At 31.5% G+C, this 22218-nt stretch overlaps 17 non-coding genes across 17 annotated transcripts; all 17 read left to right on the top strand.

Annotated features, from left to right (window-relative positions):
- The first annotated feature begins 820 nt into the window (after positions 1-820).
- TRNAT-CGU (transfer RNA threonine (anticodon CGU)) lies at positions 821-893 on the top strand. The gene has a single exon. It is a non-coding gene; the product is annotated as a tRNA-Thr (tRNA).
- A 1966-nt stretch (positions 894-2859) lies between these two features.
- On the top strand, positions 2860-2932 carry TRNAT-CGU (transfer RNA threonine (anticodon CGU)). Its single transcript has one exon. It is a non-coding gene; the product is annotated as a tRNA-Thr (tRNA).
- Positions 2933-6936: 4004 nt separating this feature from the next.
- TRNAT-CGU (transfer RNA threonine (anticodon CGU)) lies at positions 6937-7009 on the top strand. Its single transcript has one exon. It is a non-coding gene; the product is annotated as a tRNA-Thr (tRNA).
- Positions 7010-7956: 947 nt separating this feature from the next.
- Positions 7957-8029, top strand: TRNAT-CGU (transfer RNA threonine (anticodon CGU)). Its single transcript has one exon. It is a non-coding gene; the product is annotated as a tRNA-Thr (tRNA).
- Positions 8030-8462: 433 nt separating this feature from the next.
- On the top strand, positions 8463-8536 carry TRNAT-AGU (transfer RNA threonine (anticodon AGU)). Its single transcript has one exon. It is a non-coding gene; the product is annotated as a tRNA-Thr (tRNA).
- A 438-nt stretch (positions 8537-8974) lies between these two features.
- On the top strand, positions 8975-9047 carry TRNAT-CGU (transfer RNA threonine (anticodon CGU)). The gene has a single exon. It is a non-coding gene; the product is annotated as a tRNA-Thr (tRNA).
- Positions 9048-10501: 1454 nt separating this feature from the next.
- Positions 10502-10575, top strand: TRNAT-AGU (transfer RNA threonine (anticodon AGU)). The gene has a single exon. It is a non-coding gene; the product is annotated as a tRNA-Thr (tRNA).
- Positions 10576-12032: 1457 nt separating this feature from the next.
- On the top strand, positions 12033-12105 carry TRNAT-CGU (transfer RNA threonine (anticodon CGU)). The gene has a single exon. It is a non-coding gene; the product is annotated as a tRNA-Thr (tRNA).
- A 948-nt stretch (positions 12106-13053) lies between these two features.
- On the top strand, positions 13054-13126 carry TRNAT-CGU (transfer RNA threonine (anticodon CGU)). The gene has a single exon. It is a non-coding gene; the product is annotated as a tRNA-Thr (tRNA).
- A 946-nt stretch (positions 13127-14072) lies between these two features.
- TRNAT-CGU (transfer RNA threonine (anticodon CGU)) lies at positions 14073-14145 on the top strand. Its single transcript has one exon. It is a non-coding gene; the product is annotated as a tRNA-Thr (tRNA).
- A 942-nt stretch (positions 14146-15087) lies between these two features.
- TRNAT-AGU (transfer RNA threonine (anticodon AGU)) lies at positions 15088-15161 on the top strand. Its single transcript has one exon. It is a non-coding gene; the product is annotated as a tRNA-Thr (tRNA).
- Positions 15162-15599: 438 nt separating this feature from the next.
- On the top strand, positions 15600-15672 carry TRNAT-CGU (transfer RNA threonine (anticodon CGU)). The gene has a single exon. It is a non-coding gene; the product is annotated as a tRNA-Thr (tRNA).
- A 1961-nt stretch (positions 15673-17633) lies between these two features.
- TRNAT-CGU (transfer RNA threonine (anticodon CGU)) lies at positions 17634-17706 on the top strand. Its single transcript has one exon. It is a non-coding gene; the product is annotated as a tRNA-Thr (tRNA).
- A 1965-nt stretch (positions 17707-19671) lies between these two features.
- TRNAT-CGU (transfer RNA threonine (anticodon CGU)) lies at positions 19672-19744 on the top strand. Its single transcript has one exon. It is a non-coding gene; the product is annotated as a tRNA-Thr (tRNA).
- Positions 19745-20178: 434 nt separating this feature from the next.
- Positions 20179-20252, top strand: TRNAT-AGU (transfer RNA threonine (anticodon AGU)). Its single transcript has one exon. It is a non-coding gene; the product is annotated as a tRNA-Thr (tRNA).
- Positions 20253-21198: 946 nt separating this feature from the next.
- On the top strand, positions 21199-21272 carry TRNAT-AGU (transfer RNA threonine (anticodon AGU)). Its single transcript has one exon. It is a non-coding gene; the product is annotated as a tRNA-Thr (tRNA).
- A 651-nt stretch (positions 21273-21923) lies between these two features.
- Positions 21924-21996, top strand: TRNAT-CGU (transfer RNA threonine (anticodon CGU)). The gene has a single exon. It is a non-coding gene; the product is annotated as a tRNA-Thr (tRNA).
- The last annotated feature ends 222 nt before the right edge of the window (positions 21997-22218 follow it).

Below are 22218 nucleotides of genomic sequence, written 5' to 3'. Positions count from 1 at the left end.
TATTGTGAAGATTTTCAAAGTAATGCTTTGAATGAAAAAGGGAAAAAAGAGTGACAAAGAGCAAAATAGAGATGAAAAATCATTCTAGAGTTGAAATCAAGTAATGCATTCTTAAAGAAGGCATAATTAAAACATTTATGAACAGGATAAGCAATATATCAATGAGGTGTTTATGAATAGGATCAGTATCCTCGTCTAAACTATTTGAGTAGTGCGTTTTCTGAACTGAGAAATGATTATGAAAGTGAAAAACTCAGGTTTCTCTTGAACACCATATGGCAAACTGTTTCTTAAAGCATTTTCAAGAGGGTGCTGTGGCTTAGCTGGTTAAAGCGCCTATCTAGTAAACAGGAGATCCTCAGTTCAAATCTCAGCAGTGCCTTGCTTTCCTCATTCTTAAATAAAAAATTATTTTCATTAAGTCGTCCTGCGATTCAATTAAATTAGAAAAGTCTGATTTATCTTTCGGTTGAACAGATCATCTTAAACCTAATAAAAACTGAAAGTGTTTTCAATATTATAGTAACAATACTGTGATTGCAAAATCAAAAAGGTATTTCAATGAGCAAGAGGCAGATGAAATATGACCCTAGATTTGAGCAATATTGATGAATATATGTAAAACACTTATTTATAAACTATTCAAAATATGGGATTGAGTTTAAAATGTGTTCTTTTTTAATACAACATAGCTATTCTTGTTTACAGATTAGGAATCCTTGCTTGTTTAACATTAGAATACATATTAAGACACTTTAACACAGGCACAGAAGTTGATCACCAATACTAAATTAATGATCCCTTCTGTATCACTAAAATAGGTGCTGTGGCTAAGTGGTTAAAGCGCCTGTCTCGTAAACAGGAAATCCTGAGTTCAAATCTCAGCAGCACCTTATTATTGGTCCTTACATGTAAAAATAATTTTCATCACGCAAATGTTTAATACATTTTAAAAAGAAAAGTGTTGTTCTGTGAACATTAGAATGGGTCATCTTAAATTGAAAAACAAAAAAACGTGGTATTGTGAAGATTTTCAAAGTAATGCTTTGAATGAAAAAGGGAAAAAAGAGTGACAAAGAGCAAAATAGAGATAAAAAATCATTCTAGAGTTGAAATCAAGTAATGCATTCTTAAAGAAGGCATAATTAAAACATTTATGAACTGGATAAGCAATATATCAATGAGGTGTTTATCAATAGGATCAGTATCCTCGTCTAAAATAGTTGAGTAGAGCGTTTTCTGAACTGAGAAATGATTATGAAAGTGAAAAACTCAGGATTCTCTTGAACACCATATGGCAAACTGTTCCTTAAAGCATTTTCAAGAGGGTGCTGTGGCTTAGCTGGTTAAAGTGCTTGTCTAGTAAACAGGAGATCCTGAGTTCAAATCTCAGCAGTGCCTTGCTTTCCTCATTCTTAAATAAAAAACTATTTTCATTAATTCGTCCTGCGATTCAATTAAATTAGAAAAGTCTGATTTATCTTTCGGTTGAACAGATCATCTTAAACCTAATAAAAACTGAAAGTGTTTTCAATATTATAGTAACAATACTGGGATTGCAAAATCAAAAAGGTATTTCAATGAGCAAGAGGCAGATGAAATATAACCCTAGATTTGAGCAATATTGATGAATATATGTAAAACACTTATTTATGAACTATTCAAAATATGGGATTGAGTTTAAAATGTGTTCTTTTGTAATACAACATAGCTATTCTTGTTTACAGATTAGGAATCCTTGCTTGTTTAACATTAGAATATATATTAAGACACTTTAACACAGGCACAGAATTTGATCACCAATACTAAATTAATGATCCCTTCTGTATCACTAAAATAGGTGCAGTGGCTAAGTGGTTAAAGCGCCTGTCTCGTAAACAGAAAATCCTGAGTTCAAATCTCAGCAGCACCTTATTATTGGTCCTTACATGTAAAAATAATTTTCATCACGCAAATGTTAAATACATTTTAAAAAGAAAAGTATTGTTCTGTGAACATTAGAATGGGTCATCTTAAATTGAAAAACAAAAAAACGTGGTTTTGTGAAGATTTTCAAAGTAATGTTTTGAATGAAAAAGGGAAAAAGAGTGACAAAGAGCAAAATAGAGATAAAAAATCATTCTAGAGTTGAATTCAAGTAATGCATTCTTAAAGAAGGCATGATTAAAACATTTATGAACAAGATAAGCAATATATCAATGAGGTGTTTATGAATAGGATCAGTATCCTCGTCTAAAGTAGTTGAGTACAGCGTTTTCTGAACTGAGAAATGATTATGAAAGTGAAAAACTCAGGTTTCTCTTGAACACCATATGGCAAACTGTTCCTTAAAGCATTTTAAAGAGGGTGCTGTGGCTTAGCTGGTTAAAGCGCCTGTCTAGTAAACAGAAGATCCTGAGTTCAAATCTCAGCATTGCCTTGCTTTCCTCATTCTTAAATAAAAAACTATTTTCATTAATTCGTCCTGCGATTCAATTAAATTAGAAAAGTCTGATTTATCTTTCGGTTGAACAGATCATCTTAAACCTAATAATAAGTAAAAGTGTTTTCAATATTATAGTAACAATACTGTGATTGCAAAAATCAAAAAGGTATTTCAATGAGCAAGAGGCAGATGAAATATAACCCTAGATTTGAGCAATATTGATGAATATATGTAAAACACTTATTTATGAACTATTCAAAATATGGGATTGAGTTTAACATGTGTTCTTTTGTAATACAACATAGCTATTCTTGTTTACAGATTAGGAATCCTTGCTTGTTTAACATTAGAATACATATTAAGACACTTTAACACAGGCACAGAATTTGATCACCAATACTAAATTAATGATCCCTTCTGTATCACTAAAATAGGGTGCTGTGGCTAAGTGGTTAAAGCACCTGTCTCGTAAACAGGAAATCCTGAGTTCAAATCTCAGCAGCACCTTATTATTGGTCCTTACATGTAAAAATAATTTTCATCACGCAAATGTTTAATACATTTTAAAAAGAAAAGTGTTGTTCTGTAAAATTTAGAATGGGTCATCTTAAATTGAAAAACAAAAAAACGTGGTATTGTGAAGATTTTCAAAGTAATGCTTTGAATGAAAAAGGGAAAAAAGAGTGACAAAGAGCAAAATAGAGATAAAAAATCATTCTAGAGTTGAATTCAAGTAATGCATTCTTAAAGAAGGCATAATTAAAATATTTATGAACAGGATAAGTAATATATCAATGAGGTGTTTATGAATAGGATCAGTATCCTCGTCTAAACTATTTGAGTAGTGCGTTTTCTGAACTGAGAAATGATTATGAAAGTGAAAAACTCAGGTTTCTCTTGAACACCATATGGCAAACTGTTCCTTAAAGCATTTTCAAGAGGGTGCTGTGGCTTAGCTGGTTAAAGCGCCTGTCTAGTAAATAGGAGATCCTGAGTTCAAATCTCAGCAGTGCCTTGCTTTCCTCATTCTTAAATAAAAAATTATTTTCATTAAGTCGTCCTGCGATTCAATTAAATTAGAAAAGTCTGATTTATCTTTCGGTTGAACAGATCATCTTAAACCTAATAAAAGCTGAAAGTGTTTTCAATATTATAGTAACAATACTGTGATTGCAAAATTAAAAAGGTATTTCAATGAGCAAGAGGCAGATGAAATATAACCCTAGATTTGAGCAATATTGATGAATATATGTAAAACACTTATTTATGAACTATTCAAAATATGGGATTGAGTTTAAAATGTGTTCTTTTGTAATACAACATAGCTATTCTTGTTTACAGATTAGGAATCCTTGCTTGTTTAACATTAGAATATATATTAAGACACTTTAACACAGGCACAGAATTTGATCACCAATACTAAATTAATGATCCCTTCTGTATCACTAAAATAAGTGCAGTGGCTAAGTGGTTAAAGCGCCTGTCTCGTAAACAGAAAATCCTGAGTTCAAATCTCAGCAGCACCTTATTATTGGTCCTTACATGTAAAAATAATTTTCATCACGCAAATGTTAAATACATTTTAAAAAGAAAAGTATTGTTCTGTGAACATTAGAATGGGTCATCTTAAATTGAAAAACAAAAAAACGTGGTTTTGTGAAGATTTTCAAAGTAATGTTTTGAATGAAAAGGGAAAAAAGAGTGACAAAGAGCAAAATAGAGATAAAAAATCATTCTAGAGTTGAATTCAAGTACTGCATTCTTAAAGAAGGCATGATTAAAACATTTATGAACAAGATAAGCAATATATCAATGAGGTGTTTATGAATAGGATCAGTATCCTCGTCTAAAGTAGTTGAGTAGAGCGTTTTCTGAACTGAGAAATGATTATGAAAGTGAAAAACTCAGGATTCTCTTGAACACCATATGGCAAACTGTTCCTTAAAGCATTTTCAAGAGGGTGCTGTGACTTAGCTGGTTAAAGCGCCTGTCTAGTAAACAGGAGATCCTGAGTTCAAATCTCAGCAGTGCCTTGCTTTCCTCTTTCTTATATAAAAAACTATTTTCATTAAGTCATCCTGCGATTCAATTCAATTAGAAAAGTCTGATTTATCTTTCAGTTGAACAGATCATCTTAAACCTAATAAAAACTGAAAGTGTTTTCAATATTATAGTAACAATACTGTGATTGCAAAATCAAAAAGCTATTTCAATGAGCAAGAGGCAGATGAAATATAACCCCAGATTTGAGCAATATTGATGAATATATGTAAAACACTTATTTATGAACTATTCAAAATATGGGATTGAGTTTAAAATGTGTTCTTTTGTAATACAACATAGCTATTCTTGTTTACAGATTAGGAATCCTTGCTTGTTTAACATTAGAATACATATTAAGACACTTTAACACAGGCACAGAATTTGATCACCAATACTAAATTAATGATCCCTTCAGTATCACTAAAATAGGTGCTGTGGCAAAGTGGTTAAAGTGCCTGTCTCGTAAACAGGAAATCCTGAGTTCAAATCTCAGCAGCACCTTAATATTGGTCCTTACATGTAAAAATAATTTTCATCACGCAAATGTTTAATGCGTTTTAAAAAGAAAAGTATTGTTCTGTGATCATTAGAATGGGTCATCTTAAATTGAAAAACAAAAAAACGTGGTGTTGTGAAGATTTTCAAAGTAATGTTTTGAATGAAAAAGGGAAAAAAGAGTGACAAAGAGCAAAATAGAGATAAAAAATCATTCTAGAGTTGAATTCAAGTAATGCATTCTTAAAGAAGGCATGATTAAAACATTTATGAACAAGATAAGCAATATATCAATGAGGTGTTTATGAATAGGATCAGTATCCTCGTCTAAAGTAGTTGAGTAGAGCGTTTTCTGAACTGAGAAATGATTATGAAAGTGAAAAACTCAGAATTCTCTTGAACACCATATGGCAAACTGTTCCTTAAAGCATTTTCAAGAGGGTGCTGTGGCTTAGCTAGTTAAAGCGCCTGTCTAGTAAACAGGAGATCCTGAGTTCAAATCTCAGCAGTGCCTTGCTTTCCTCATTCTTATATAAAAAACTATTTTCATTAAGTCGTCCTGCGATTCAATTCAATTAGAAAAGCCTGATTTATCTTTCGGTTGAACAGATCATCTTAAACCTAATAAAAACTGAAAGTGTTTTCAATATTATAGTAACAATACTGTGATTGCAAAAATCAAAAAGGTATTTCAATGAGCAAGAGGCAGATGAAATATAACCCTAGATTTGAGCAATATTGATGAATATATGTAAAACACTTATTTATGAGCTATTCAAAATATGGGATTGAGTTTAAAATGTGTTCTTTTGTAATACAACATAGCTATTCTTGTTTACAGATTAGGAATCCTTGCTTGTTTAACATTAGAATACATATTAAGACACTTTAACACAGGCACAGAATTTGATCACCAATACTATATTAATGATCCCTTTTGTATCACTAAACTAGGTCCTGTGGCAAAGTGGTTAAAGTGCCTGTCTCGTAAACAGGAAATCCTGAATTCAAATCTTAGCAGCACCTTATTATTGGTCCTTACATGTAAAAATAATTTTCAGCACGCAAATGTTTAATACATTTTAAAAAGAAAAGTGTTGTTCTGTGAACATTAGAATCTGTCATCTTAAATTGAAAAACAAAAAAACGTGGTATTGTGAAGATTTTCAAAGTAATGCTTTGAATGAAAAAGGGAAAAAAGAGTGACAAAGAGCAAAATAGAGATGAAAAATCATTCTAGAGTTGAAATCAAGTAATGCATTCTTAAAGAAGGCATAATTAAAACATTTATGAACAGGATAAGCAATATATCAATGAGGGGTTTATGAATAGGATCAGTATCCTCGTCTAAACTATTTGAGTAGTGCGTTTTCTGAACTGAGAAATGATTATGAAAGTGAAAACCTCAGGTTTCTCTTGAACACCATATGGCAAACTGTTCCTTAAAGCATTTTCAAGAGGGTGCTGTGGCTTAGCTGGTTAAAGCGCCTGTCTAGTAAACAGGAGATCCTGAGTTGAAATCTCAGCAGTGCCTTGCTTTCCTCATTCTTAAATAAAAAACTATTTTCATTAATTCGTCCTGCGATTCAATTCAATTAGAAAAGTCTGATTTATTTTTCGGTTGAACAGATCATCTTAAACCTAATAAAAACTGAAAGTGTTTTCAATATTATGGTAACAATACCGTGATTGCAAAAATCAAAAAGGTATTTCAATGAGCAAGAGGCAGATGAAATATAACCCTAGATTTGAGCAATATTGATGAATATATGTAAAACACTTATTTATGAACTATTCAAAATATGGTATTGAGTTTAAAATGTGTTCTTTTTTAATACAACATAGCTATTCTTGTTTACAGATTAGGAATCCTTGCTTGTTTAACATTAGAATACATATTAAGACACTTTAACACAGGCACAGAATTTGATCACCAATACTAAATTAATGATCCCTTCTGTATCACTAAATTAGGTGCTGTGGCTAAGTGGTTAAAGCGCCTGTCTCGTAAACAGGAAATCCTGAGTTCAAATCTCAGCAGCACCTTATTATTGGTCCTTACATGTAAAAATAATTTTCATCACGCAAATGTTTAATATATTTTAAAAAGAAAAGTGTTGTTCTGTGAACATTAGAATGGGTCATCTTAAATTGAAAAACTAAATAACGTGGTATTGTGAAGATTTTCAAAGTAATGCTTTGAATGAAAAAGGGAAAAAAGAGTGACAAAGAGCAAAAGAGAGATAAAAAATCATTCTAGAGTTGAAATCAAGTAATGCATTCTTAAAGAAGGCATAATTAAAACATTTATGAACAGGATAAGCAATATATCAATGAGGTGTTTATCAATAGGATCAGTATCCTCGTCTAAAGTAGTTGAGTAGAGCGTTTTCTGAACTGAGAAATGATTATGAAAGTGAAAAACTCAGGATTCTCTTGAACACCATATGGCAAACTGTTCCTTAAATCATTTTCAAGAGGGTGCTGTCGCTTAGCTGGTTAAAGCGCCTGTCTAGTAAACAGGAGATCCTGAGTTCAAATCTCAGCAGTGCCTTGCTTTCCTCATTCTTAAATAAAAAACTATTTTCATTAATTCGTCCTGCGATTCAATTAAATTAGAAAAGTCTGATTTATCTTTCGGTTGAACAGATCATCTTAAACCTAATAAAAACTGAAAGTGTTTTCAATATTATAGTAACAATACTGTGATTGCAAAAATCAAAAAGGTATTTCAATGAGCAAGAGGCAGATGAAATATAACCCTAGATTTGAGCAATATTGATTAATATATGTAAAACACTTATTTATGAACTATTCAAAATATGGGATTGAGTTTAAAATGTGTTCTTTTGTAATACAACATAGCTATTCGTGTTTACAGATTAGGAATCCATGCTTGTTTAACATTAGAATACATATTAAGACACTTTAACACAGGCACAGAATTTGATCACCAATACTAAATTAATGATCCCTTCTGTATCACTAAAATAGGTGCTGTGGCTAAGTGGTTAAAGCGCCTGTCTCGTAAACAGGAAATCCTGAGTTCAATTCTCAGCAGCACCTTATTATTGGTCCTTACATGTAAAAATAATTTTCGTCACGCAAATGTTTAATACATTTAAAAAATAAAGTGTTGTTCTGTGAACATTAGAATGGGTTATCTTAAATTGAAAAACAAAACAATATGGTATTGTGAAGATTTTCAAAGTAATGCTTTGAATGAAAAAGGGAAAAAAGAGTGACAAAGAGCAAAATAGAGATAAAAAATCATTCTAGAGTTGAATTCAAGTAATGCATTCTTAAAGAAAGCATAATTAAAACATTTATGAACAGGATAAGCAATATATCAATGAGGTGTTTATCAATAGGATCAGTATCCTCGTCTAAACTATTTGAGTAGTGCGTTTTATGAATTGAGAAATGATTATGAAAGTGAAAAACTCAGGTTTCTCTTGAACACCATATGGCAAACTGTTCCTTAAAACTTTTTCAAGAGGGTGCTGTGGCTTAGCTGGTTAAAGCGCCTGTCTAGTAAACAGGAGATCCTGAGTTCAAATCTCAGCAGTGCCTTGCTTTCCTCATTCTTAAATAAAAAATTATTTTCATTAAGTTGTCCTGCGATTCAATTAAATTAGAAAAGTCTGATTTATCTTTCGGTTGAACAGATCATCTTAAACCTAATAAAAATTCAAAGTGTTTTCAATATTATAGTAACAATACTGTGATTGCAAAATTAAAAAGGTATTTCAATGAGCAAGAGGCAGATGAAATATGACCCTAGATTTGAGCAATATTGATAAAAATATGTAAAACACTTATTTATAAACTATTCAAAATATGGGATTGAGTTTAAAATGTGTTCTTTTTTAATACAACATAGCTATTCTTGTTTACAGATTAGGAATCCTTGCTTGTTTAACATTAGAATACATATTAAGACACTTTAACACAGGCACAGAATTTGATCACTAATACTAAATTAATGATCCCTTCTGTATCACTAAAATAGGTGCTGTGGCTAAGTGGTTAAAGCGCCTGTCCCGTAAACAGGAAATCCTGAGTTCAAATCTCAGCAGCACCTTATTATTGGTCCTTACATGTAAAAATAATTTTCATCACGCAAATGTTTAATACATTTTAAAAAGAAAAGTGTTGTTCTGTGAACATTAGAATGGGTCATCTTAAATTGAAAAACTAAAAAACATGGTATTGTGAAGATTTTCAAAGTAATGCTTTGAATGAAAAACGGAAAAAAGAGTGACAAAGAGCAAAATAGAGATAAAAAATCATTCTAGAGTTGAAATCAAGTAATGCATTCTTAAAGAAGGCATAATTAAAACATTTATGAACAGGATAAGCAATATATCAATGAGATGTTTATCAATAGGATCAGTATCCTCGTCTAAAGTAGTTGAGTAGAGTGTTTTCTGAACTGAGAAATGATTATGAAAGTGAAAAACTCAGGAGTCTCTTGAACACCATATGGCAAACTGTTCCTTGAAACATTTTCAAAAGAGTGCTGTGGCTTAGCTGGTTAAAGCGCTTGTCTAGTAAACAGGAGATCCTGAGTTCAAATCTCAGTAGTGCCTTGCTTTCCTCATTCTTAAATAAAAAATTATTTTCATTAAGTCGTCCTGCGATTCAATTAAATTAGAAAAGTCTGATTTATCTTTCGGTTGAACAGATCATCTTAAACCTAATAAAAACTGAACGTGTTTTCAATATTATAGTAACAATACTGTGATTGCAAAAATCAAAAAGGTATTTCAATGAGCAAGAGGCAGATGAAATATAACCCTAGATTTGAGCAATATTGATGAATATATGTAAAACACTTATTTATGAACTATTCAAAATATGGGATTGAGTTTAAAATGTGTTCTTTTGTAATACAACATAGCTATTCTTGTTTACAGATTAGGAATCCTTGCTTGTTTAACATTAGAATACATATTAAGACACTTTAACACAGGCACAGAATTTGATCACCAATACTAAATTAATGATCCCTTCTGTATCACTAAAATAGGTGCTGTGGCTAAGTGGTTAAAGCACCTGTCTCGTAAACAGGAAATCCTGAGTTCATATCTCAGTAGCACCTTATTATTGGTCCTTACATGTAAAAATAATTTTCATCACTCAAATGTTTAATACATTTTAAAAAGAAAAGTGTTGTTCTGTGAACATTAGAATGGGTCATCTTAAATTGAAAAACAAAAAAACGTGGTATTGTGAAGATTTTCAAAGTAATGCTTTGAATGAAAAAGGGAAAAAAGAGTGACAAAGAGCAAAATAGAGATAAAAAATCATTCTAGAGTTGAATTCAAGTAATGCATTCTTAAAGAAGGCATAATTAAAACATTTATGAACAGGATAAGCAATATATCAATGAGGTGTTTATGAATAGGATCAGTATCCTCGTCTAAAGTAGTTGAGTAGAGCGTTTTCTGAACTGAGAAATGATTATGAAAGTGAAAAATTCAGGAGTCTCTTGAACACCATATGGCAAACTGTTCCAGAAAGCATTTTCAAGAGGGTGCTGTGGCTTAGCTGGTTAAAGCGCCTGTTTAGTAAACAGGAGATCCTGAGTTCAAATCTCAGCAGTGCCTTGCTTTCCTCATTCTTAAATAAAAAATTCTTTTCATTAAGTCGTCCTGCGATTCAATTAAATTAGAAAAGTCTGATTTATCTTTCGGTTGAACAGATCATCTTAAACCTAATAATAACTGAAAGTGTTTTCAATATTATAGTAACAATACTGTGATTGCAAAAATCAAAAAGGTATTTCAATGAGCAAGAGGCAGATGAAATATAACCCTAGATTTGAGCAATATTGATGAATATATGTAAAACACTTATTTATGAACTATTCAAAATATGGGATTGAGTTTAAAATGTGTTCTTTTGTAATACAACATAGCTATTCTTGTTTACAGATTAGGAATCTTTGCTTGTTTAACATTAGAATACATATTAAGACACTTTAACACAGGCACAGAATTTGATTACCAATACTAAATTAATGATCCCTTCTGTATCACTAAAAAAGGTGCTGTGGATAAGTGGTTAAAGCGCCTGTCTCGTAAACAGGAAATCCTGAGTTTAAATCTCAGCAGCACCTTATTATTGGTCCTTACATGTAAAAATAATTTTCATCACGCAAATGTTTAATACATTTTAAAAAGAAAAGTGTTGTTCTGTGAACATTAGAATGGGTCATCTTAAATTGTAAAACTAACAAACGTGGTATTGTGAAGATTTTCAAAGTAATGCTTTGAATGAAAAAGGGAAAAAAGAGTGACAAAGAGCAAAATAGAGATAAAAAATCATTCTAGAGTTGAAATCAAGTAATGCATTCTTAAAGAAGGCATAATTAAAACATTTATGAACAGGATAAGCAATATATCAATGAGGTGTTTATCAATAGGATCAGTATCCTCGTCTAAAATAGTTGAGTAGAGCGTTTTCTGAACTGAGAAATGATTATGAAAGTGAAAAACTCAGGATTCTCTTGAACATCATATGGCAAACTGTTCCTTAAAGCATTTTCAAGAGGGTGCTGTGGCTTAGCTGGTTAAAGTGCTTGTCTAGTAAACAGGAGATCCTGAGTTCAAATCTCAGCAGTGCCTTGCTTTCCTCATTCTTAAATAAAAAACTATTTTCATTAATTCGTCCTGCGATTCAATTAAACTAGAAAAGTCTGATTTATCTTTCGGTTGAACAGATCATCTTAAACCTAATAAAAACTGAAAGTGTTTTCAATATTATATTAACAATACTGGGATTGCAAAATCAAAAAGGTATTTCATGAGCAAGAGGCAGATGAAATATAACCCTAGATTTGAGCAATATTGATGAATGTATGTAAAACACTTATTTATGAACTATTCAAAATATGGGATTGAGTTTAAAATGTGTTCTTTTGTAATACAACATAGCTATTCTTGTTTACAGATTAGGAATCCTTGCTTGTTTAACATTAGAATACATATTAAGACACTTTAACACAGGCACAGAATTTGATCACCAATACTAAATTAATGATCTCTTCTGTATCACTAAAATAGGTGCTGTGGCTCAGTGGTTAAAGCGCCTGTCTCGTAAACAGGAAATCCTGAGTTCAAATCTCAGCAGCACCTTATTATTGGTCCTTACATGTAAAAGTAATTTTCATCACGCAAATGTTTAATACATTTTAAAAAGAATAGTGTTGTTCTGTGAACATTAGAATGGGTCATCTTAAATTGAAAAACAAAAAAACGTGGTATTGTGAAGATTTTCAAAGTAATGCTTTGAATGAAAAAGGGAAAAAAGAGTGACAAAGAGCAAAATAGAGATAAAAAATCATTCTAGAGTTGAATTCAAGTAATGCATTCTTAAAGAAGGCATAATTAAAACATTTATGAACAGGATAAGCAATATATCAATGAGGTGTTTATGAATAGGATCAGTATCCTCGTCTAAAGTAGTTGAGTAGAGCGTTTTCTGAACTGAGAAATGATTATGAAAGTGAAAAACTCAGGTTTCTCTTGAACACCATATGGCAAACTGTTCCTTAAAGCATTTTAAAGAGGGTGCTGTGGCTTAGCTGGTTAAAGTGCCTGTCTAGTAAACAGAAGATCCTGAGTTCAAATCTCAGCATTGCCTTGCTTTCCTCATTCTTAAATAAAAAACTATTTTCATTAATTCGTCCTGCGATTCAATTAAATTAGAAAAGTCTGATTTATCTTTCGGTTGAACAGATCATCTTAAACCTAATAATAACTGAAAGTGTTTTCAATATTATAGTAACAATACTGTGATTGCAAAAATCAAAAAGGTATTTCAATGAGCAAGAGGCAGATGAAATATAACCCTAGATTTGAGCAATATTGATGAATATATGTAAAACACTTATTTATGAACTATTCAAAATATGGGATTGAGTTTAACATGTGTTCTTTTGTAATACAACATAGCTATTCTTGTTTACAGATTATGAATCCTTGCTTGTTTAACATTAGAATACATATTAAGACACTTTAACACAGGCACAGAATTTGATCACCAATACTAAGTTAATGATCCCTTCTGTATCACTAAAATAGGGTGCTGTGGCTAAGTGGTTAAAGCACCTGTCTCGTAAACAGGAAATCCTGAGTTCAAATCTCAGCAGCACCTTATTATTGGTCCTTACATGTAAAAATAATTTTCATCACGCAAATGTTTAATACATTTTAAAAAGAAAAGTGTTGTTCTGTGAAATTTAGAATGGGTCATCTTAAATTGAAAAACAAAAAAACGTGGTATTGTGAAGATTTTCAAAGTAATGCTTTGAATGAAAAAGGGAAAAAAGAGTGACAAAGAGCAAAATAGAGATAAAAAATCATTCTAGAGTTGCATTCAAGTAATGCATTCTTAAAGAAGGCATAATTAAAACATTTATGAACAGGATAAGCAATATATCAATGAGGAGTTTATGAATAGGATCAGTATCCTCGTCTAAACTATTTGAGTAGTGCATTTTCTGAACTGAGAAATGATTATGAAAGTGAAAAACTCAGGTTTCTCTTGAACACCATATGGCAAACTGTTCCTTAAAACATTTTCAAGCGGGTGCTGTGGTTTAGCTGGTTAAAGCGCCTGTCTAGTAAACAGGAGATCCTGAGTTCAAATCTCAGCAGTGCCTTGCTTTCCTCATTCTTAAATAAAAAATTATTTTCATTAAGTCGTCCTGCGATTCAATTAAATTAGAAAAGTCTGATTTATCTTTCGGTTGAACAGATCATCTTAAACCTAATAAAAACTGAAAGTGTTTTCAATATTATAGTAACAATACTGTGATTGCGAAATTAAAAAGGTATTTCAATGAGCAAGAGGCAGATGAAATATGACCCTAGATTTGAGCAATATTGATGAATATATGTAAAACACTTATTTATAAACTATTCAAAATATGGGATTGAGTTTAAAATGTGTTCTTTTTTAATACAACATAGCTATTCTTGTTTACAGATTAGGAATCCTTGCTTGTTTAACATTAGAATACATATTAAGACACTTTAACACAGGCACAGAATTTGATCACCAATACTAAATTAATGATCCCTTCTGTATCACTAAAATAGGTGCTGTGGCTAAGTGGTTAAAGCGCCTGTCTCGTAAACAGGAAATCCTGAGTTCAAACCTCAGCAGCACCTTATCTTTGGTCCTTACATGTAAAAATAATTTTCATCACGCAAATGTTTAATACATTTTAAAAAGAAAAGTGTTGTTCTGTGAACATTAGAATGGGTCATCTTAAATTGAAAAACTAAAAAACATGGTATTGTGAAGATTTTCAAAGTAATGCTTTAAATGAAAAATGGAAAAAAGAGTGACAAAGAGCAAAATAGAGATAAAAATTCATTCTAGAGTTGAAATCAAGTAATGCATTCTTAAAGAAGGCATAATTAAAACATGTATGAACAGGATAAGCAATATATCAATGAGGTGTTTATCAATAGGATCAGTATCCTCGTCTAAAGTAGTTGAGTAGAGCGTTTTCTGAACTGAGAAATGATTATGAAAGTGAAAAATTCAGGAGTCTCTTGAACACCATATGGCAAACTGTTCCTTAAAGCATTTTCAAGAGGGTGCCGTGGCTTAGCTGGTTAAAGCGCTTGTCTAGTAAACAGGAGATCCTGAGTTCAAATCTCAGCAGCACCTTATTATTGGTCCTTACATGTAAAAATAATTTTCATCACGCAAATGTTTAATACATTTTAAAAAGAAAAGTGTTGTTCTGTGAACATTAGAATGGGTCATCTTAAATTGAAAAACAAAAAAACGTGGTATTGTGAAGATTTTCAAAGTAATGCTTTGAATGAAAAAGGGAAAAAAGAGTGACAAAGAGCAAAAGAGAGATAAAAAATCATTCTAGAGTTGAATTCAAGTAATGCATTCTTAAAGAAGGCATGATTAAAACATTTATGAACAGGATAAGCAATATATCAATGAGGTGTTTATGAATAGGATCAGTATTCTCGTCTAAACTATTTGAGTAGTGCGTTTTCTGAACTGAGAAATGATTATGAAAGTGAAAAACTCAGGTTTCTCTTGAACACCATATGGCAAACTTTTCCTTAAAGCATTTTCAAGAGGGTGCTGTGGCTTAGCTGGTTAAAGCGCCTGTTTAGTAAACAGGAGATCCTGAGTTCAAATCTCAGCAGTGCCTTGCTTTCCTCATTCTCAAATAAAAAATTATTTTCATTAAGTCGTCCTGCGATTCAATTAAATTAGAAAAGTCTGATTTATCTTTCGGTTGAACAGATCATCTTAAATCTAATAAAAACTGAAAGTGTTTTCAATATTATAGTAACAATACTGTGATTGCAAATTTAAAAAGGTATTTCAATGAGCAAGAGGCAGATGAAATATGACCCTAGATTTGAGCAATATTGATGAATATTTGTAAAACACTTATTTATAAACTATTCAAAATATGGGATTGAGTTTAAAATGTGTTCTTTTTTAATACAACATAGGTATTCTTGTTTACAGATTAGGAATCCTTGCTTGTTTAACATTAGAATACATATTATGACACTTTAACACAGGCACAGAATTTGATCACCAATACTAAATTAATGATCCCTTCTGTATCACTAAATTAGGTGCTGTGGCTAAGTGGTTAAAGCGCCTGTCTCGTAAACAGGAAATCCTGAGTTCAAATCTCAGCAGCACTTTATTATTGGTCCTTACATGTAAAAATAATTTTCATCACGCAAATGTTTAATACATTTTAAAAAGAAAAGTGTTGTTCTGTGAACATTAGAATGGGTCATCTTAAATTGAAAAACTAAATAACGTGGTATTGTGAAGATTTTCAAAGTAATGCTTTGAATGAAAAAGGGAAAAAAGAGTGACAAAGAGCAAAATAGAGATAAAAAATCATTCTAGAGTTGAAATCAAGTAATGCATTCTTAAAGAAGCCATAATTAAAACATTTATGAACAGGATAAGCAATATATCAATGAGGTGTTTATCAATAGGATCAGTATCCTCGTCTAAAGTAGTTGAGTAGAGCGTTTTCTGAACTGAGAAATGATTATGAAAGTGAAAAACTCAGGATTCTCTTGAACACCATATGGCAAACTGTTCCTTAAAGCATTTTCAAGAGGGTGCTGTCGCTTAGCTGGTTAAAGCGCCTGTCTAGTAAACAGGAGATCCTGAGTTCAAATCTCAGCATCACCTTATTATTGGTCCTTACATGTAAAAATAATTTTCATCACGCAAATGTTTAATACATTTTAAAAAGAAAAGTGTTGTTCTGTGAACATTAGAATGGGTCATCTTAAATTGAAAAACTAAATAACGTGGTATTGTGAAGATTTTCAAAGTAATGCTTTGAATGAAAAAGGGAAAAAAGAGTGACAAAGAGCAAAATAGAGATAAAAAATCATTCTAGAGTTGAAATCAAGTAATGCATTCTTAAAGAAGGCATAATTAAAACATTTATGAACAGGATAAGCAATATATCAATGAGGTGTTTATCAATAGGATCAGTATCCTCGTCTAAAGTAGTTGAGTAGAGCGTTTTCTGAACTGAGAAATGATTATGAAAGTGAAAAACTCAGGATTCTCTTGAACACCATATGGCAAACTGTTCCTAAATCATTTTCAAGAGGGTGCTGTTGCTTAGCTGGTTAAAGCGCCTGTCTAGTAAACAGGAGATCCTGACTTCAATTCTCAGCAGCACCTTATTATTGGTCCTTACATGTAAAAATAATTTTCATCACGCAAATGTTTAATACATTTTAAAAAGAAAAGTGTTGTTCTGTGAACATTAGAATGGGTCATCTTAAATTGAAAAACTAAAAAACATGGTATTGTGAAGATTTTCAAAGTAATGCTTTGAATGAAAAACGGAAAAAAGAGTGACAAAGAGCAAAATAGAGATAAAAAATCATTCTAGAGTTGAAATCAAGTAATGCATTCTTAAAGAAGGCATAATTAAAACATTTATGAACAGGATAAGCAATATATCAATGAGATGTTTATCAATAGGATCAGTATCCTCGTCTAAAGTAGTTGAGTAGAGCGTTTTCTGAACTGAGAAATGATTATGAAAGTGAAAAACTCAGGAGTCTCTTGAACACCATATGGCAAACTGTTCCTTAAAGCATTTTCAAGAGGGTGCTGTGGCTTAGCTGGTTAAAGCGCCTGTCTAGTAAACTGGAGATCCTGAGTTCAAATCTCAGCAGTGCCTTGCTTTCCTCATTCTTAAATAAAAAACTATTTTCATTAATTCGTCCTGCGATTCAATTAAATTAGAAAAGTCTGATTTATCTTTCGGTTGAACAGATCATCTTAAACCTAATAAAAACTGAAAGTGTTTTCAATATTATAGTAACAATACCGTGATTGCAAAATCAAAAAGGTATTTCAATGAGCAAGAGGCAGATGAAATATAACCCTAGATTTGAGCAATATTGATTAATATATGTAAAACACTTATTTATGAACTATTCAAAATATGGGATTGAGTTTAAAATGTGTTCTTTTGTAATACAACATAGCTATTTGTGTTTACAGATTAGGAATCTATGCTTGTTTAACATTAGAATACATATTAAGACACTTTAACACAGGCACAGAATTTGATCACCAATACTAAATTAATGATCCCTTCTGTATCACTAAAATAGGTGCTGTGGCTAAGTGGTTAAAGCGCCTGTCTCGTAAACAGGAAATCCTGAGTTCAATTCTCAGCAGCACCTTATTATTGGTCCTTACATGTAAAAATAATTTTCGTCACGCAAATGTTTAATACATTTAAAAAGAAAAGTGTTGTTCTGTGAACATTAGAATGGGTCATCTTAAATTGAAAAACAAAAAAACATGGTATTGTGAAGATTTTCAAAGTAATGCTTTGAATGAAAAAGGGAAAAAAGAGTGACAAAGAGCAAAATAGAGATAAAAAATCATTCTAGAGTTGAATTCAAGTAATGCATTCTTAAAGTAGGCATAATTAAAACATTTATGAACAGGATAAGCAATATATCAATGAGGTGTTTATCAATAGGATCAGTATCCTCGTCTAAACTATTTGAGTAGTGCGTTTTCTGAACTGAGAAATGATTATGAAAGTGAAAAACTCAGGTTTCTCTTGAACACCATATGGCAAACTGTTCCTTAAAGCATTTTCAAAAGGGTGCTGTGGCTTAGCTGGTTAAAGCGCTTGTCTAGTAAACAGGAGATCCTGAGTTCAAATCTCAGCAGTGCCTTGCTTTCCTCATTCTTAAATAAAAAATTATTTTCATTAAGTCGTCCTGCGATTCAATTAAATTAGAAAAGTCTGATTTATCTTTCGGTTGAACAGATCATCTTAAACCTAATAAAAACTGAACGTGTTTTCAATATTATAGTAACAATACTGTGATTGCAAAAATCAAAAAGGTATTTCAATGAGCAAGAGGCAGATGAAATATAACCCTAGATTTGAGCAATATTGATGAATATATGTAAAACACTTATTTATGAACTATTCAAAATATGGGATTGGGTTTAAAATGTGTTCTTTTGTAATACAACATAGCTATTCTTGTTTACAGATTAGGAATCCTTGCTTGTTTAACATTAGAATACATATTAAGACACTTTAACACAGGCATAGAATTTGATCACCAATACTAAATTAATGATCCCTTCTATATAACTACAGTAGGTGCTGTGGCTAAGTGGTTAAAGCGCCTTTCTCGTAAACAGGAAATCCTGAGTTCAAATCTCAGCAGCACCTTATTATTGGTCCTTACATGTAAAAATAATTTTCATCACGCAAATGTTTAATACATTTTAAAAAGAAAAGTATTGTTCTGTGAACATTAGAATGCGTCATCTTAAATTGAAAAACAAAAAAACGTGGTATTGTGAAGATTTTCAAAGTAATACTTTGAATGAAAAAGGGAAAAAAGAGTGACAAAGAGCAAAATAGAGATAAAAAATCATTCTAGAGTTGAATTCAAGTAATGCATTCTTAAAGAAGGCATAATTAAAACATTTATGAACAGGATAAGCAATATATCAATGAGGTGTTTATGAATAGGATCAGTATCCTCATCTAAAGTAGTTGAGTAGAGCGTTTTCTGAACTGAGAAATGATTATGAAAGTGAAAAATTCAGGAGTCTCTTGAACACCATATGGCAAACTGTTCCTGAAAGCATTTTCAAGAGGGTGCTGTGGCTTAGCTTGTTAAAGCGCCTGTCTAGTAAACAGGAGATCCTGAGTTCAAATCTCAGCAGTGCCTTGCTTTCCTCATTCTTAAATAAAAAATTATTTTCATTAAGTCGTCCTGCGATTCAATTAAATTAGAAAAGTCTGATTTATCTTTCGGTTGAACAGATCATATTAAACCTAATAAAAACTGAAAGTGTTTTCAATATTATAGTAACAATACTGTGATTGCAAATTTAAAAAGGTATTTCAATGAGCAAGAGGCAGATGAAATATGACCCTAGATTTGAGCAATATTGATGAATATTTGTAAAACACTTATTTATAAACTATTCAAAATATGGGATTGAGTTTAAAATGTGTTCTTTTTTAATACAACATAGGTATTCTTGTTTACAGATTAGGAATCCTTGCTTGTTTAACATTAGAATACATACTAAGACACTTTAACACAGGCACAGAATTTGATCACCAATACTAAATTAATGATCCCTTCTGTATCACTAAATTAGGTGCTGTGGCTAAGTGGTTAAAGCGCCTGTCTCGTAAACAGGAAATCCTGAGTTCAAATCTCAGCAGCACCTTATTATTGGTCCTTACATGTAAAAATAATTTTCATCACGCAAATGTTTAATACATTTTAAAAAGAAAAGTGTTGTTCTGTGAACATTAGAATGGGTCATCTTAAATTGAAAAACTAAATAACGTGGTATTGTGAAGATTTTCAAAGTAATGCTTTGAATGAAAAAGGGAAAAAAGAGTAACAAAGAGCAAAATAGAGATAAAAAATCATTCTAGAGTTGAAATCAAGTAATGCATTCTTAAAGAAGGCATAATTAAAACATTTATGAACAGGATAAGCAATATATCAATGAGGTGTTTATCAATAGGATCAGTATCCTCGTCTAAAGTAGTTGAGTAGAGCGTTTTCTGAACTGAGAAATGATTATGAAAGTGAAAAACTCAGGTTTCTCTTGAACACCATATGGCAAACTGTTCCTTAAAACTTTTTCAAGAGGGTGCTGTGGCTTAGCTGGTTAAAGCGCCTGTCTAGTAAACAGGAGATCCTGAGTTCAAATCTCAGCAGTGCCTTGCTTTCCTCATTCTTAAATAAAAAATTATTTTCATTAAGTCGTCCTGCGATTCAATTAAATTAGAAAAGTCTGATTTATCTTTCGGTTGAACAGATCATCTTAAACCTAATAAAAACTGAAAGAGTTTTCAATATTATAGTAACAATACTGTGATTGCAAAAATCAAAAAGGTATTTCAATGAGCAAGAGGCAGATGAAATATAACCCTAGATTTGAGCAATATTGATTAATATATGTAAAACACTTATTTATGAACTATTCAAAATATGGGATTGAGTTTAAAATGTGTTCTTTTGTAATACAACATAGCTTTTCTTGTTTACAGATTAGGAATCCTTGCTTTTTTAACATTAGAATACATATTAAGACACTTTAACACAGGCACAGAATTTGATCACCAATACTAAATTAATGATCCCTTCTGTATCACTAAAATAGGTGCTGTTGCTAAGTGGTTGAAGCGCCTGTCTCGTATACAGGAAATCCTGAGTTCAAATCTCAGCAGCACCTTATTATTGGTCCTTACATGTAAAAATAATTTTCATCACGCAAATGTTAAATACATTTTAAAAAGAAAAGTATTGTTCTGTGAACATTAGAATGGGTCATCTTAAATTGAAAAACAAAAAAACGTGGTTTTGTGAAGATTTTCAAAGTAATGTTTTGAATGAAAAAAGGAAAAAAGAGTGACAAAGAGCAAAATAGAGATAAAAAATCATTCTAGAGTTGAATTCAAGTAATGCATTCTTAAAGAAGGCATGATTAAAACATGTATGAACAAGATAAGCAATATATTCATGAGGTGTTTATCAATAGGATCAGTATCCTCGTCTAAAGTAGTTGAGTAGAGCGTTTTCTGAACTGAGAAATGATTATGAAAGTGAAAAACTCAGGATTCTCTTGAACACCATATGGCAAACTGTTCCTTAAAACATTTTCAAGAGGGTGCTGTGGCTTAGCTGGTTAAAGCGCCTGTCTAGTAAACAGGAGATCCTGAGTTCAAATCTCAGCAGTGCCTTGCTTTCCTCATTCTTATATAAAAAACTATTTTCATTAAGTCGTCCTGTGATTCAATTCAATTAGAAAAGTCTGATTTATCTTTCCGTTGAACAGATCATCTTAAACCTAATAAAAACTGAAAGTGTTTTCAATATTATAGTAACAATACTGTGATTGCAAAAATCAAAAAGGTATTTCAATGAGCAAGAGGCAGATGAAATATAACCCTAGATTTGAGCAATATTGATGAATATATGTAAAACACTTATTTATGAACTATTCAAAATATGAGATTGAGTTTAAAATGTGTTCTTTTGTAATACAACATAGCTATTCTTGTTTACAGATTAGGAATCCTTGCTTGTTTAACATTAGAATACATATTAAGCCTGGAGGGTTTGGGGGAAATGGTTAGGGAATGTATTGTGATTGGTAGGGTGGGGTGGGGCGAAAGGGAGAGGTGGTTCGGGGGTGGGGGGGCGGTGAAAGGGTTTGAATCCCAGATGGGATTAATGTATACGGTTGGTCTGCAAGGCTCACTGTTTTTTGTTGCACTTAAAAACAATAAAAACTTGTTTATCAAAAAGAATACATATTAAGACACTTTAACACAGGCACAGAATTTGATCACCAATACTAAATTAATGATCCCTTCTGTATCACTAAAATAGGTGCTGTGGCTAAGTGGTTAAATCGCCTGTCTCGTAAACAGGAAATCCTGAGTTCAAATCTCAGCAGCACCTTATTATTGGTCCTTATATGTAAAAATAATTTTCATCACGCAAATGTTTAATACATTTTAAAAAGAATAGTGTTGTTCTGTGAACATTAGAATGGGTCATCTTAAATTGAAAAACAAAAAAACGTGGTATTGTGAAGATTTTCAAAGTAATGCTTTGAATGAAAAAGGGAAAAAAGAGTGACAAAGAGCAAAAGAGAGATAAAAAATCATTCTAGAGTTGAAA

This window comes from Triturus cristatus, chromosome 8 (assembly GCF_964204655.1).
Source record: "Triturus cristatus chromosome 8, aTriCri1.1, whole genome shotgun sequence".
NCBI lineage: Eukaryota > Metazoa > Chordata > Amphibia > Caudata > Salamandridae > Triturus > Triturus cristatus.
The sequence above is the reverse complement of the archived record's forward strand: the minus strand, read 5'-3'. Positions and strand labels throughout refer to the sequence as shown.